The 7636-nt window shown below is 33.7% G+C and overlaps 1 long non-coding RNA gene across 1 annotated transcript in view; it reads left to right on the top strand.

Annotated features, from left to right (window-relative positions):
- Positions 1-4918: 4918 nt before the first annotated feature.
- The window catches only part of LOC131059792 (uncharacterized), a 48053-nt gene continuing 45335 nt past the window's right edge, over positions 4919-7636 (top strand). Inside the window, exon 1 of the long non-coding RNA XR_009110247.2 lies at positions 4919-5114. This is a non-coding gene — a long non-coding RNA (uncharacterized LOC131059792). The remainder of the gene's footprint in view (positions 5115-7636) is intronic.

The following is a 7636-nucleotide window of genomic DNA, read 5'->3' as shown; positions in this document are numbered from 1 at the left end:
CTAGCTAAATAAGCAAACTAGACTAGTTAAGAATAATTGCTATAAAGTGTAGAAACATGATGATGAACAAGACCCTAAAATTGAAATCAATGTGAAAAAAGATGAATGACAACTAGAGATAAACAAGGATTATGAAGAATGACATGTGTCACTTTCTCCCACACATAGGTAGTTGAGTTACACACCTTCTTTTGGCTTATTATGTGCCACCTCTCATAACTACTTTTTTTTCATTACCTAAGTAGGTGTAATGGTGAAAAATTAGGGTTTCCATCATTAGAAGGATGAAGACCACTAATTTTTGCTTGGGGACCATTACATTAAATAGGGAGGTAAACCCAATGGATCTAGCCACAAACCAACAAGGATAAGGGCTAAGAATTCTATTGGATTTACTGGATTTGAGTTTGACTACCGTATTTTAAGTTGAATTGTGAAAATGTTGAAATTATGGTAAATGGGTTGGAAATTCATGTAAAAATGCATAAACAGTGAGCTACAGTTGTTGGGTAGAGCCACGAACATGGATTTGAGGATTGAAGAGGATTTGGATCTGTTGCCAGAAGGAGCTCCTAATTTTTCAGGACCGGTGTGATGATCGCTCTGATCCTCCGTACTTTTCACACTCTAATGGGATTTTTTTTGTCTCTGTAAATAAAGCTTATTATAAATATCGCAGCTCCGTACCTATTCCTGCACACACTAGAGAAGGGAAATAGGTTGGGAATAAGGATTTGCCTTAGGTCAAACCCCAGTTTTGGAATTAACCATAAAATAGAAATGAAATCTGATTGAAGTGCAGTAAAGGAAAGGTTCTCCTTTTGAGTGAGATGTTGAATAATGACTAAAACACAAATTTTATACCTCCTTGTGAAGTTTTGTTTGTCTCCACACAGAATTAAGATTTCACGAAGTCTTCAATAACATAGAGCATGAATGTCAAGTCCAATTCTTGAATCTTGACCTTATCTCTTCTCTAATGCTTGAAAGAAGATTGCTTGCTTGAACTTGAATGCTTCATTTCTTGAATTGATTGATCAATATGATTGCCAGATTCAAATTTATACCAAAATCAGAGGGGTAGACCTCCTTTTATACTTGCTTGTTGAAAAACAATTTAATTTTTTGACATGAGCTGACACAAAGCTAGAATTCCAACTCACATTTCATGACCGTTAAGGGGTACAAATTTAGGTCCTAATTGGGAGGAGCAGGGTGTTGGGCACTCTAGTCCTGAGGCGACTAGGGTGCCACGCCCTAGTTCTTCCCAATCAAAGACTAAAATAAAGGGGAAAGATGATGTGTGCATTTAAAATGGTGATAAATATGCATAGCAAGAGTAAAAATGGGTCCATTTTAGGCCTCAGAGCACGAACGGCAAGGTGAGGGCCCAAATTCAGACAAAATTGTAAGGGAGTACAATTTAGGATGCTACATTTAGCCCCCACTTTAGCAAAAGCACGAGACTAAGCATACTTTCGGTAAAGTACAAAGTTTCACATTGAAAGACTTCTATCAAGATGCTAATTAGATTGGTATACTATGTCAAATCCCCTAGTGCTTGGCTCTTTGAATCACCAATTACGATAGGACTCTAGAGCCCAATGTTAGTGTCTTGCTCAATTGGCACCAAAGTTCAAAGTTCAAAACTTGTCTTTGAGCCCTTAACATACATGACCTTATTGTTAATCCTAAACTCAAATTGTTATTGTGAAAAGGTGTTAGTTCCATATAAATGCATCTCCCTTTATAGCTCAAAAGCTCTATCTAGTTCTCTTCCTCTAGTAATCTATTCTAATCCTAAGAAGTGTGAGGTAATCATCAAGAGATCGACTATCAAGCATACTATTAATTGCATTCATGTATTGTTTATGATTTATTGTTATTATCATGTTGTGTACTAACATCTTGCAGGATGTTAAAGAGCATCACATTATCACCTTATGTGGAATCTAATCAAGGGTTTCATGCCTAAGGTAATATTTATCATTTACGTTATTTAATTTTCCTTTTCTCCCTTGGCGTATGTACTCTTTATTATCATCATCACCATTTTTGTTGTGGATGTGGGAGCACAAACATGGGGTTTGACCAAGGAAAGCCCCTATCAACAAAACCTTTTCTCCTTTTCATGTGTACAAGCCCATATTCAATGATTCAGACTTCAACAATGGTACAAATGAATATAGTGGACTATAATAGATATTATAAGACTTTAAACTATGTAAAATCCTAGGAAACTAGTGCCCAACACTTTTGTCCTCCCAGTTTTGCTCCAAATCTTAGTGATAGGTGTCTAGGTCCTTGCTAGTTCCATTCTTGATCTTCATTCCTATTTGCACAACTCCAAGACACTAATGCCCAACATTGGAGTCCTTTCTAGTCATCTTTAGCATTTGGGATTGGGTTCCTCTCTACATCTTAATTTTAGATCAATTTTTTATTACCCCAATTTTGTATTGTATCTCATGCATTCTGTTAAATGCGTTCAATTTGGTTACCATTAGTTGAACTCATTGCACACACTTAACAAATCTCTATCACATACAACACACAAATAGGGATTGTGGATCCAAGATAGCTTCACTTTTCCTTGAGGATAGTAGCCAAGCCTATCTACATCTTTCTAATGTTGTATGGGAGAAGGATTGAACTAGGTTAATACATTGGTTAGTATAGGATCTCTTTTCCCACACATCAATAATATCTAAAAATGATAAAATGATAAAAGAAATATAGATTTGAAAAACCCTAATTAAGGGTAGACCTGATGAGGAACTCTAGGTTGCATAAGAAAAGTTAGGTATAACCATAATTATAATGAAATAATTCACACATCTCTAAATAAATATATCTAGAATAATTAAGTAAATATAAACTAATCAACACTAAAAAACCTAGATAAATTATATCTAGGTTGATACATCAATAGTAATAGATACAATAATTAAATGATAGGACGCTTAGCTTTGAGATAGATAATCTCAAAAGGGAATTGATGATGTACATAATTATTTCACCATTGTTCTAAAAATTTTATCTTTTGTCTAATGAAGTTTCATAACTTGAATAAAAATAAAAAACCTTATGGTTCAACCTTGCACATCATGATTTCAATCATGATCATTATGAATTTAAACTCTAACATGAGGATATTGACTAGAAAAAAAAATAGAATTATATAAGTTGCTTACTTCAATCTTTGATATCTAATTAGCTTATAAGGATTATGGTGTTTATAAGAACCTTAAGGGAACATGTTAAATTATCAATGTCAAGTCTCCTGGGTTAGACTCATGGATCAACAAACTTTATGATGCTTTGAATAAAGATTCAAAGACATCATATAAAAGCATGCAAGTTTCCTACATGTATATGATGTAAATTATATTCTTTGTCCTTTTAGAAATTGAAGTCTGCACCAATTATTTCTCCTTGATGTTGCTTACTCTTCCTTATCCTTGCATACATTCAATTCAATGACATATGAAATATCCTAAAATAGCAAGATATAACATGTCACAAAAAGGTCTATTGGGTCAACTCAAAGTAGCTAATAGTAAGGGACACAAAATTTGAAATTTAAATTCGAGTTTCATTCTTGCACATAATGAGATTGATCTTTAGCAGTGAAATGATAAATATCAAGGCATATGAAGTAAATGTATTAATGTAAGTGCAAATAAGATGTAATAAATGAAGGGTCAATGGTGAATATATGATCCAGAAATATAAGTGGGAGGAAATAAGGATAAATATATATTTGGGAACAAGCCAAACCTAACACAAAAGCATGTTATTTGTTGATACATAATTATCTTAAAGGCATTCCATTGAAGTGGATACAAAACTATTGTGCACAAAACTAAATATTCAACAAGAAATGTTAATTTTACCATTACATAAGAAAAAATGAATACATTTTTTTTACAATAAGTTTAAGTAAGCTAAATAGGATTTGTTCATCAACCTTACTTTCTCTTTAAAAAAAGAATTATATAATTGTTTACTTCAATCTGTGAAATCTATTTAGCTTATAAGGTCTATGGTGTTAATAAGCACCTTAAGGGAACCTACTAGATTATCAAGGTCAAGTTCTCCTAGGTTAGACTCGTGGACTTTATGATCCTTTGAATGAAGATTTAAATACATCATCTACAAGCGTGAAAGTTGCCTATATGTATATGATGCAGATTCTATTCTCATCCTTTTAGAAATGGAAGTGTGCACCAATGATTTCTCCTTGATGTTGCCTATTCTTCCCCATCCTTGCATATTTTCAATTTAATGGCACATCAATATCCTTAAATACAAAGAAATAACAACATGCCACACAAACATGTATGAGTCAACTTGAAATAGCTAATAGTAAGGGACACAAAAGTTGAAATTTAAGTTTTGAGTTTCATTCTTGCACATGATGAGTTTGATCTTTACCAGTGAAATGATAAATCTTGAGGTGTGAAGTAAATGTATTAAGTGAAGTCCAAATAAGGTGTAATAAATGAAGGGTGAATGATGAATATATAGTACAATAAATATAAGTGGGAGGAAATAAAAATAAATAAAGATTAAGGCATGAGCCAAACTTAATGCAAAAGCATGCTATTTGTTAATACATAAATGCATTAAAGACATTACATCGAAATAGATACAAAAATAAATATTCAACAAGATATGCTAAACCATGACATTATGATAAGATGAATATATATTTTATAATAATTTTAAGTAAGCTAAATAAAATCTATTGTTCGACCTAACCTCTCAAATATATTTTTGATAATAACTTTTTTTAAAATTAAATCTAAAATCTCCCCTTTGTGAAATACAATTTTCCTCAAATTTTGAATTACATCTTACAACGGTCATCAACTTTAGGCCAACACATCCAGCTCGGTCCCCCAAAAAATATGACACGTGCTTTTTTCAAATGCCTGCGCCAACGGCAAACTCGTGCTGCGAGCATCCACATCCCTCGCGTTTAAGTTCAAATTTGAATGGGCAGAAAAACCAAAATTATTCAAAAAAATTTCCATTATAACGAGCAGAGAAGAATTCGAAATTCTGCTGAATATGTGACGCTGTAAAAGGGTTTTTCGCGGAGTTTGCAGGTGCGGTGTTTAAACTATTCTTAAAATGTATAGTGTGTTTTCTATGAATATCGTTTCAAATTCAATGTCAATTCTGCATTTTATTTTGTCTTTGCACAATATATCTGTTCAGCGAAAATTCACTGTCAATGGACAAGTTCTTTTAAGAAACCTATTTGAATTGCCTCGAATGATACATTATTCTGTATAATTAAAACTTATCTCCAAGGTGTTGAAACTTAGTGGTCATGTATCTGTTTTTATTAGTACAATCTATAGTTGTCTATGCCAATGGCCCTTGACTAGTTTCTTTGGGTGTGCTCTATATTTTATGTTTTGGGTTTAAATCAGAAAGTTATTTATGCAAATCAAATTAACTGGAAACTTAGATGGTGCTGAGTCCCTTGTTCCGCTTCAAAGAAAAAGTTGCAAACCCTGAAGATCATGAATTCAAGGCTGGGGGATACTTTATGATACAGCAGGCTCAAATGAATGGGAAGTCTGATTGGATCTGCTTAGCATTATGTCCTAGTTTTCCTGCATTGTTTTAGTCAGCAACTTGCTCTTCTGATTCTCTTCATGTAAGCACTGCAATGATCGAAACACCCTCTGTTCAGTTGTCTTATGCCAATGGCCCTTGACTATTTTCTTTGTGTGTGATCTATATTACATATTTTGGGTTTAAATCTGAAAGTTATTTATTCAAATAAAAGTAAATGGAAACTTACATAGTGCTGAGTCCCTTGTTCTGCTTCAAGGAAAAAGTTGCAAACCCTGAAAATCATGAATTCAAAATTTCAAGGCTGAGGAATACTTTATGATACAACAGGCTCAAATGAATGGAAAGTCCGATTGGATCTGCTTAGCATTATGTCCTAGTTGTCCTGCATTGTTTTAGTCAGCAACTTGGTCTTCGGATTCTCTTTATGTAAGCACTGCAATCATATGAATACCCTCTGTTCAGTTGTCTTATGCCAATGACCCTTGACTATTTTCTTTGTGTGTGATCTATATTACATGTTTTGGGTTTAAATCAGAAAACTATTTATGCAAATCAAATTAACTGGAAACCTACATGGTGCTGAGACCCTTGTTCTGTTTCAAAGAAAAAGTTGCAAACCCTGAAAATAATGAATTTCAAGGCTGAGAAATACTTTATGATACAACAGGATCAAATGAGTGGGAGGTCTGATTGAATCTTCTTAGCATTATGTCCTAGTTATCCTGCATTGTTTTAGTCAGCAACTTGCTCTTCTGATTCTCTTCATGCATGCACTGCAATGATAAGAATAATCTCTAGTTATATCATTTCAACTGTAGAGTCCATGGTCCTTTAGCTATGCAAGACAAACAATTTGAATCACAACATCATAGTGCCCAGTTTTGTGTGGTACATATGTCTCTAATCTAGAGAATCTCGTATGTGTACCAAGTGCAGTGCTACACTCAAAGGAGGCAGAGTTTGTCACATTAAAGATGATAATTGATCAGAACTATGACAACAGTACCTTCATGCCCCAACTATCTATGTTGATGATCATTTTTTGTGGCAACATTGAGTCTGAGCATTATGATGCTCTTTGTTGTGCCTTCAATATGGACCTTGGAAATCATTTTGGCAACACTTACTGATCAACATTGTCTTTTGTGATTTGTTTGTTATAGGAAAAATAACTTGTGTGAACAAACTATATAGACAGTTCTGGTCCTTGTCATCATGTCATGGGTTGCAAGAGATAGTCATATTTACTCGTTTGGCTATGTATGGTGGTGTCTACTTCTCCCTTCTATTTCTGTTCATACAGGCTTAACTCAGCCTTCTCATTTGATCACTATGTATGACCTGTGTGGTCTCTTAGGTGCAAACTTTTTTATATGGCTTATCTTTCATCTGTCTTCTTAATATTATTTTTACTGCCTTATTTACTTTCGAGTTGATATTACTACACTAGATATTAGTCTAGAGTTCTCATCCTGATTCCATATCTGTTGTATAATGTAGAATATTCACACTGTTAAATTGTATTGCCTCACACACTATATATTTACAGCATCGAATGTTTTTAATATATCATTACATATCAATATCACACACCATAACTACCAAATGTTCTTAAATTATGATTGTCCTCCATGCCCAAACCAGGAGAATGGATTGGTCTGACATTGGCATATAGAACCAAATCATGCCTCTATGAATCAGGTCTGCACATAATAAACAGAGTTTAGGGCCCAATTCTTCCTATGAGCCAGTCTAAACAATTTTGTGTTGTTTTGTATTATAACTAGGTAGTATACACTTATTAATGTACATACATTCATTTATGAAGCCATTTAGAAACAGAGATAGGAGCCAGTAGGAAGAGTTGTGGACTCGATGACATGAATTATCATCAATTAATTTTGATCGAATTTCAAGCCTATGAACGTAAAGGACAATAGCTTCATGATCCATTCAGATAACGAAGTCTGTTCATTTGTGCTAATCTAGTTAGGATCTTAGTCCCAAACTGTTTCCAACATGTCAGTAAGGCCTTCTTTAA

This window comes from Cryptomeria japonica, chromosome 1, assembly GCF_030272615.1.
Source record: "Cryptomeria japonica chromosome 1, Sugi_1.0, whole genome shotgun sequence".
In the NCBI taxonomy this organism is placed as follows: domain Eukaryota; kingdom Viridiplantae; phylum Streptophyta; class Pinopsida; order Cupressales; family Cupressaceae; genus Cryptomeria; species Cryptomeria japonica.
Note: the sequence above shows the minus strand (reverse complement) of the source record. Positions and strands in the feature narration are given on the sequence as shown.